Here is a 10452-nt window from a genome sequence, read left to right as displayed (position 1 = left end):
CATGTACTCTTTGCAAAGAGGGCAAATCCCTTCTGAAAAGTCTGTACTTTGGTTGACATTACCCCCAAAATGAACATAGATAAAAACAACATTAAATTACATTTTCCATAAACAAAATGTGAATTAAACAAAATGGAAATTTTAGGATCACAGACTCCTAGACAATACATCAAAATCCTCTGTTCAATATGCTGTGGTGGCCAAAAAAGCAAACAGAATATTGGGAATTATCAGGAAAGGAATGCAAAGTACAATGGAGAATATCCCGATGCCTTTGTATAGCTCTGTGAGGTGATTGCACCTTGAATATTTTGTGTGACTATTGTCCCATCGCAAAACAAGATATAGCATAAATAGAAAAGGTACAGAGAAAGATGACTAAAATTACAAAGGAGAAATTGAATGAATGCTCTATGAGGAAAAGCTGAAGAGCTTACAGCTTTTGTAACCTGGAGAAGAGACAGCTGAGGAAGGAAGTGATAGAGATCCATAAAGTCATGAGTGAGTTGAAACAAATTAGCTGCATACTTTTAAAATAAATACATAGATTAGGGGACATGCCATAAAGTTACTAAGGGGGGGAAGGAGTTATCAAGGTGAGATAAATGGTAGGCTTTTGCCGCAAACTGATTTACAGTGGGAGTCACCAGCCTGCAGTATCTCATTAACCTCACAAGCAGTATTATTTCATGGGCCTGGGAGCATCAGTGGAGAGCAGGAGAAGGAGCAAGAGAGTACGCAGAAGAGTAGAAGAATGACAACAGAGATGAAGAGATGCACTCAGACTGAATGGAGATGGTTGAATGAAATGAAAGAAACCTTGAAGGTTGAGAGCTGAGAAGAAGGGTGAAGACAAAACGGATGCTCAGATGATGAAAGCAGAAGGTGGACAATGTGTTCCTGCAGTATACAGTGGTTTCAGATGGAGAAAGAGATTGGGAAGGGAAAGTACCAAGAAGAGGAACTGTACTGAAGCCATAAAAAAGCAGAGAGAAAACACAGTTAAGAGAAGGGTGGATTGGGGTGGACATGAGAGTCTCCCCAGAGAAGGCTGTGAGGATAGGCAGATGGGCTGCAAGTCCTCCAAGCACCAATAAGGCAGCTGGTGGAAGTTCTAGGCACCTGGAGTGAAAGCCCTGGGTAGATAGGGATGGACATGGGAGTCATCCCAGAGTAGACTATGAGAATAAACAGATGGGCTGCATGGCCTCCACAGCACCTGAAAGGCAGCTGGTGGAAGAGCTAGTCCCCTGGACAAAGGTCCTGGGTGAATCGGAGTGGACCTGGGGTCACCCTGGACTAGGTTGTGAAGATAAACAGATGGATGGTAAGTCCTCCACAGCACCTAGAAGGCAGCTGGTGGAAGTGCTGGGAACTTGGAGCAAAGGCCCTAGGTGGATCAGGGTGGACCTTGAGGTCACCAAAGAGAAGTATGTGAAAATATGCAGATGGGCTGCAAGTCCTCCTTGGCAGCTGGTAGAAGTGCTAAGCACCTGGAGTGAAGGCCCTGGGTGAATCAGGTTGGACCTGGGAGTCACCCTGTACTAGACTGTGAAGATATGCAGATGGGTTACAAGTCCTCCACAGCACCTGGAAGGCAACTGGTGGAATCACTAGGTAGCTGGATCAAAGGCCCTGGGTGGCCGGGTTGGACCTGAGAAGTCACCCCAGGGAAGGCTGTGAGGATATGCAGAAGGACTGCAAGTCCCCCACAGCACCTGGAAGGCAGCAGGTGGAATCACTAGACACCTGGAACAAAGGCACTGGGTGGATCGGTGTGGACCTAGGAGTCACCCCATAGAAGTATGTGAGGATATATAGATGGGCTGCAAGTCCTCCACAACACTGTTTTGAAAGTTGCAGTGGTTAAACTTTTGATTAAAAGTTAAAAACTTGATGAAAGCAATATTGATAGTTATTGTTCAATTCCCTCATTAACATTTTTCGCAAAACTGACTATGTTGTGTTTCAGCAATTAGATGATTTTATTCAACAACAAAGAATTTTAGATGAACACCAGTTTGGTTTCAGAAAACACCATGATACCGAAACACTTTTAATATCTTTGTTAGACAGTGTTAAGACAGGTATTGACAAGGGAATCAAGTTTTTGTTAGTTACTTTGGACATTTCTGCAGCTTTTGACAAAATCAATCATTACATTTTGTTAAATCAATTATAATCGATAGGATTGTCTGGCACTGTGTTATGATGGTTTAGATATTTTATATATATTACTGGGGATAAATATTTAAACTAGAAGAACAGATCCCAAAACTATATCACAAAAAACGTTCTTCCTTTAAAATATTTAATTTCTTTTATTACAATACATATATCACATAAAACCACTTATGCTGTGTAAGTTCCGGAACTTGCCCAGTCACACCCTTCACTTCACCACCCATTCACATAAACCTTGTGTGGGCACATTTCTATATATCCATAATCTGTGTACATGCTCCCCAATTGTTGTTTCCTCAATTTCAAATCTTCCACTTGTGTCTTAGATATCGTCCTTAAAGGTTCAAATTATAGTCCTTTTAAATCATAAAAATCTTCTAAATCACATCAAGCAGGAGCACAGTGTTCACAACAAAGTCTCTCCAGCACTCGGAGTAGTGTTAGTTCAGCAGAGTGAATCAGTGCAGTGTGTCAAGGGCTTCCTGGAATTTACATACTGTTTCCAGACTTTAAGCACCTTCTAACTCTTCACACCTTCTCTCTTTTGTTCCTCAGATTATGGATATATAGAAATGTGCCCACACAAGGTTTATGTGAATGGGTGGTGAAGTGAAGGGTGTGACTGGGCAAGTTCCGGAACTTACACAGCATAAGTGGTTTTATGTGATATATGTATTGTAATAAAAGAAATTAAATATTTTAAAGGAAGAACGTTTTTTGTGATATAGTTTTTAGATATTTTATGACATCTGAAATGTTATGTATCTGAGTGATCAGAAAAATCAGTTTATGGAATGTTTGACAGGAGTTCCTCAGGGCTTTTGCATTTCAGGAGTACTTTAGTATCTTTTTCTTTTGCCATTATGTATGTTGGGTGTACAATATAAGCTGTATGCTGATGACATACAGTTTATACTGCCTATTGAAATCTATTTTGAAGATACTTTCACCAAACTGAGATTTTATCTTACGAAGATTATACTTGTAACCTGGATTGACTACTGTTGGAAACAGGATACTGGGCTTAATGGATCTTTAGTCTGTCCCAGGATGGCAACATTTATGTTCTTGTGTTTTGTTTCATATTTTTATTAAGGTTTTTCAAGCATAACACAAAACAAAAGGAAAAAACCAAAAATAACAATAATCCATGGCAAATAAAGAAACAAAAATGAAAAGACAGAACAACATCAGCATTTCATGACAATACCCGTATCAAATCAGCAATGTATAGTAATCAGGTAGCGCTATTAGGAGTCTGACAAAATGAATCTAAACGAGCCCACGTCTTCAAGACAGATGGAACACACCGGTGTTTATGGGCTAGAATAGTTTCATATTTTCTAATCACACACACGTAACTCCATCATTCATTATAATTTAGATTTACATTATTTTTCCAGTTTGAAACAATTAAGTGTAAAGCAACAGCCAACAATATATTAAACAATTTCTTATCGGATTCTAGGATAGAGAGGTTAGGAGAAGGGGCCCTTAAAAGCACAACATAGTAAGAGAGCACTGTTGACGCAGGCAAATGAAAAATAAGGCACAACTTAGTCCAAATGAGTCGCCAGTACGCTCTTACGTTCTTACAGTAAAAAAAACATATGGGAAAGGGATCCATCTGATTCTTGACAGGACCAGCATTTGTAGAGGCAATCTCAATGTGGAGGCAGAAAACTCATCACAAAACAAACAATTCCAACGGTCTCCAAATATTTCTTTCTTTCTCTCACTCCTTCAAAGATTGTAATGTTAAATAAGTTTGAGAAAGCTCTGTTAACTTTAGAAGAATTGATTTGCAACTTAAGAGTGAAAGAAAGAAAGAAATGTTTGGCAAGCATTGGGATTGTTTGCTAATGTTCTTACGAGGCATATTGGACAGAGGGAAAATAGGGATCAATAAAAGAGTTCACACTATAACCTTCTGGGGTCAGGCTAGTCATAGGCGCCCGGTATAAGAGGCTTGGGGAGGCAGCCACAGCAGGATGGACCAGCTGTTTCTATAGAAATGCTAAATAGTAGTAGTAGTAGTTCTCCCATGAGTCCTGCTGCTCTGGGGGGTTTAAATAGCAGCAGCTGCAGTGAAAGCCTTGTGTATAACCAGTTGTAATTTGATTACCTTACTGCTGGGGGAGCAGAGCAGGGGGGTTGGCTGGAGGTGTCCTGAGTTGCCAGGGAGATATTTAACTAGGATGAATTCCTGCACATGAGCAGTTTATACCAAAGAGACTTGCACTGACCCCTGAAATTTTAAAAGTACTAAAATAAGTTTTAAAAGTATTTGCATTAAATCTAATTGCAGAATTTAGGTGCTAGGAAGTGGGATTGGTATGCCTTGTACTCAAATTTGCTCAAGCCATATGCAAATTAGTCCGTTTTGGGGAGGTTCTAATTTGCATATTTATGGGTAAAAATTGTTGGAAATGTTTACAGCCTTAATGTTAGGGCATGGCTCTGATCAAAAATGTGAAGTTTGATCCAAAAACAAAGGGTTTAGCTAGTGTTTTGACTAAAAATTCCCATTAGAGTGTCTGTATGTTAATCTGCATTCAAATAGAGCTCTCTGATTGGATGAGCAGCTCCTGTTTGAAAATCTGCCCGGGAACAGAGAGGAGAGGAGAGAATCAATGGGTGGGTGGGTGTGGATAGCTGGAGGGGGGGGCAGGGAAAGGAGAGAATCAATGAGTGGGTATTGGATACTGGGCCAGCATGATCAGAAAAACAAAGTCACCAGACAACAAAGGTAGAAAAGATCATTTTATTTTCATTATAGTGTTTGGAATATGTCCACTTTGAGAATCAGGTGCTCAACATTAAATGTTTATATTTATTTATTTACTTAGGTATGGCATTTTATCCCACATTAAACATGAATTAGGATGTTTTGTGGCTCTATATGAGAATTGTGATATTATGATCCTTGTTTCATATTGTTGATGGTCTGCATTTTCCGTATGGGTGGTATATTGGTGTATTAGGTTCTGCCCAGTGTAATATTTATGGTACAGTAAGGTTCTGAGTGTGTTTTTGCACAAAGTTGTGCATAGTGTTTTGCAGTTGAGCGATTGTGGTTAGTATATCCTTTGAGCAACCACTTTATTCTTTGACATATGATACATATCTAATATCTAAATTTAATAAAAGGTATTACTTGTGACTTTTATTTTTATTTATTTATTTTTTCTGTGTGTTATCAGACAATTATGGATTTAAGCTCCACCCCTGGCCCACCCCTAACCCCGCCCCCTTTAGCCTCCCCAAACAGTTGGGCCACCGACCGCCTATGAGGCTAGTTATGAATCAAACAAAATTTTATGTGATCTACTACTACTACTACTATTTAGCATTTCTATAGCGCTACAAGGCATACGCAGCGCTGCACAAACATAGAAGAAAGACAGTCCCTGCTCAAAGAGCTTACAATCTAATAGACAAAAAATAAATAAAGTAAGCAAATCAAATCAATTAATGTGAACGGGAAGGAAGAGAGGAGGGGGTAGGTGGAGGCGAGTGGTTACAAGTGGTTACGAGTCAAAAGCAATGTCAAAGAGGTGGGTTTTCAGTCTAGATTTAAAGGTGGCCAAGGATGGGGCAAGACGTAGGGTACAGCCCTCATTAGAGACACTTCAAAGTCATCCAAAACAGGATCCTGAAAAGGCCCTGCAATCTGCCCAAGCTTTCACTCTTTTTGTAGTTTTTCATGAACTTCCTTTAAATGAGCAGCAACTGAAAATGCATTATGACACTTATGGGACAAAACCGGCCCAGTGTAAGGGATCTTAAAAGCAAATGAAAAATCTTTCAGTTCAGGTAACTCCTCAGCCATTCCCTAAGAACAGAAAGTTTAATGGGCAAAATGGCCTTGACTAGGTACACTGATGGAGAAGAAAAGCACTCTGCCAACTCTTCCTCTACCCTATCCCCCGACACCAAAACAACATAACACTAGATGGGTGCCAGTACATTGACTACACTTGTGCCGGTATTTATATGCTAGGCAGTCATTACATCCTGCATTTAATTGGAAGCACACACTGTCCCCAACCCTGCTGTCTTGTGGGGCTCTCCTGGATGCCCACTCTTCCAACTGAAAAACTACTTGTCTTCCTGGCCCCATGGACTAGCAAGAAACCTGTGGACCCTCCTCCTCCCAAAGCCAGAACACCTAAGGAGTTCCCATCTAGGAATGACAACCATGCAAAGGAGTCATTTCAGCCAGCCAGATATCAACATCCTAGAAGCTCCATGTGTCATACTTGTTTTTCACCAAACCCTTCTGGAACTGTTCTTTGTAGTTTGACCATGAACAGCCTGAAACATTTTATATGTCCACAACAAACCTGCAAATAAAGCCAATTGAGCATAATTTTTGGAACACGACCCTTCTTTTCCTTCCTATCATCCCTTGCCTCATCTTTTTAGCACTCTCATCATGTTCCCTTGGTGAATAAAACATAAAGATCCACATACTTGCCTCAGAGAATTTTTTGGCAGAATATTTGAGAAATTTGACTGTCAAGAGGAGCGATTGCACATAAAGTATGTACCCATCCTAGATGTATTAGCAGACAACTCAAATTGTTGTGAACCAACTGCTAACATGGGTCTTGCATTCACTACACCCAGATCTTCATCTGAAGAGGAAGAACATTTTATCCCTCCTTAACCCCTTGAACTCATCGTGGCTGCCCCTGCACAAGGCTGATGCTGAACAGCTGCCTCCTTAACCGTATGCCCTCCTCTGCTTCACAAAGTGGGAGCTTGTCCAGACCCACAAGCCTTTTGAGGAGCCATATCTGAAGGAAGTAAAACTTAAACATCCACAACCCATGTAACTTCCCAGAAAGCTTCCTGGAACTCCAACACCAAAATCATCCAAGAGAAAGCTGAAGTATCCAGAATATTGAAAAAACCCACAAAGCACCCATGATTCAAAACTGGCCAGTCTATAAGAACGTCTCCAATGGTACTAAGCCTGAATAGCCACATATAATTAGGCTCAAACCCCACAAACTGTACATCAGAACATCCACCAAAAAAATACAATTAAAGCTAGCAAGGACTGCTAAACCCACACCCCATGCAGCAGGCTGAACATGAACATTACCCTCAGACAGAGCTGCAGCAGTGAAGAGCTGAAACTCACCACACAAATTTGAAATTCATTTTCTGGAAAACCAGAAATATCCAACAATGTACCCCCCTGAAAACCAGGCCCCATTCTCACCCTTGAACTCACCAGCTCCGTGATGACAAACAAGGAGCCTCTGGACAGCCAAATGACCTGACAACAAAGAGGACAAAAATATGACAAAAGGTATGACATGTGAAAATACATGGTCATGCACCCCCCCCACACACACACACACACAGTTCTCCCCAGAAGTATCCCACACTATGCCCTCTATACCCACATTCACCTAACTAAGAGTATCCTATCCAAATGCTACAAACCTACCAAAACTACAGATACCATCGTTCCATCCCAGCCAATCCATGCCCACAGTTCCTAGCCAATTGCCAGCATCTTTCCACATCCCACAATTCCTTAACTAACCCTGTTGCTACCTGCATTTATGCCATTCCTCAATTCCTCCCTCCCCTAATCACTCATCTCCAATACTCGGCTTAGCTGAGCCAACGTTATTCACTTTGAGTGTCAAAGTGAGGGCATCCATAAGGCAATATAAGAAAGGAAACATGTACCTAATAGAGCACAAACAAAATTTCATGTTTCCTTTCTTTTGACAATAGTTATGGATAAATATGGAGACTACTAAACAGCTGCAGTTTCCCTGTGACTTATTCCGCCCATCATTGAAAATACACAGCTAAAATCTCTCACAAAACATAAAATAGGCAATTAAGCTTTTAGATAGATCAATATTTTAAACCTATGAGGCCAACATATTAAAGTATACTGAATAATGCCTCAGTGGAACTGGCATGCAAATAAGGCAACACCATAAAATATACTTGTACTTTACCTATGGACTTTATCACAAAATCTGCAACTATACTTCCCAGCGTATAATTAATTTTCTTGCAATAATGCACATACAAAACATTTATCAAATGTGCATTACTACTAAGTAATAAACGGTTTGCATAATTTTGCATCTCATTACTTCATCAGTATGATTTGTGTGTGCAAATGTCTAAATACTAAACTATGCATTTAAAAGTGCTGCTGGCATGAAAGCACCAGTTCTTTTCATACATTCAAGTATTTGCAAGTACACTTTTGCACATCGGCCTCTATATTTTTATGCAAAAGAAGCATACCTTAGGTGGTGTTAGCCTCCATAAGATTCTGAGTCACTACACCTGATTGAAAGTACCTTGAAAAACATACATTAAGGTAGTCACTTCAGAATTTACTTCCATTCAGATTTTCTGTGCTAGTATCTGTTCCCACAAATTGCCATCTCTTTAAATTGTCTTTCCTTTATAGCATCATTAAAATCCAGATCAGGGGAATTTATTTCTGCCCTCTAACATGCATGCATCAAATTAGCAGCTAATATCATCCTAGGTGAAGGTATTAGCAGTATAATTTATAGTCAATATAGTTGCAATTCACACATACTCAAAACAATCCTTTATATCAATTTCTGTTCACTTGATGTCTAAGTGCATTCAATTATATTTCCTCTCAAAATATGAGCCTCGTGGTTTTACTGAAGAAAATATATTTTCCCTAATAACTAAGTTAAGCAGTGATTTGATGACAGTTTTATTGGTTATCATGCAGATAGACATTTCCTGTTAGTTTTAATGTATTATATTTAAGAATACTGCATGGCTACTTCACAAAGGAAGAGAAAGATGACTAATGTTTTATCTATGATAGAAAAATAAGAATGAACTCAAACCAATATTCAACTTATTTTATAGTTTTATATGTATAAAATGTACAAACACACCATTTCCAGAAATAAGGTTGGTGTGCAATACCAATAAACTAACCCCTCTGTTTACTAAGCCATGTGGAAGTGAATGGGCTATGTTGACATTACCGCACTGGCAGCTGCTAGCACGGCTTTGTAAATTGTGGGTAAGAATGTAATACAAATATAAGAAAAATATATACAGTACTTAGGGGGTAATTCTATAAAGTGGGTGCTAATATTTACATGACAATTACACACATAAATGCCAACATTCGATTTATGCACTAGTCTGTAAATACATGTGTATCATACATAGCATGTAGTTTACACGTAGGCATATACATAGGAATGGGCAGGACTTACACTTACACATGCAACATATAGAATATTATCCAGTTTATTTTCGAAATAGAAAGACGCCCATATTTCGACCCAAATAGGGAGATGGGCGCCTTTCTCCCGTGGGCGCCCAAATCGGTATAATCGAAAGCCAATTGTGGGAGCCTCCAACTGCAGTCTGTTGAAGGAACGAACAAAGTTGATGGGGGCGTGTCGGAGGCGTGGTGAAGGCGGGACTGGGGCGTGTTTATCGGCCAAGGAGAGATGGGCGCGCTCGGCCGATAATGGAAAAAAGAAGGGTGCCAGAAACAAGAATTTGGGTCATTTTTTCTGGACCAAAGTTCAATGAACAGTATGGGCTGTTAATCACACTAAGGTAATCTAATACTGCAAAAACTGAAAAACAGCCAAACCCAATCTCAAAGGGTCAAATGTAGTGAATATACACTAATAAATGACAAATGGGAAATACCCTCAGAACCAAGGTCACTGCCAAGGTCTGACCATCAAGACACTGATATCTATATAAGATTTGTGTGCCTGTGATCTTATCTCTTTCATGGGGTATATTTTCCCATATCTTGTCAATAGAATTGATTCACAATGAAACCATTACTGAGCACAAAAAAACTCTCCAAGCAGCAACATTACTTAAATAAATTTAGCTGTCTCATTGCTGGCTGAATGCCCCACATTTCAAACTGGTGACTTTCAATGGGGCCCAGATCGTTTCGCCCACCTCAGGGCTTCGTCAGGAACCACTCAACTTTAGCATAATTGTTGGGGTATGAATCTACAAAAGAAAAGTTTTGTGTCTCAGAAAATTCAAAGTAGATGCACCATTCACACACTCTCACCATCCTATCCCACAATTACAATGTTTAAAGATAAAAGATAAGACATGAAGAAACCCACCCAATCCAATAGCACTTACTTCTAGCTATCCAAACTTCTTGGAGACCAGCCCTGAATTCCACCTACACTCTCAAAGCATCACTTGTAAAGACATTGAAAAAGCAACCATCCTACA

Source organism: Microcaecilia unicolor, chromosome 1, assembly GCF_901765095.1.
Source record: "Microcaecilia unicolor chromosome 1, aMicUni1.1, whole genome shotgun sequence".
NCBI lineage: Eukaryota > Metazoa > Chordata > Amphibia > Gymnophiona > Siphonopidae > Microcaecilia > Microcaecilia unicolor.
The sequence above is the reverse complement of the archived record's forward strand: the minus strand, read 5'-3'. Positions refer to the sequence as shown.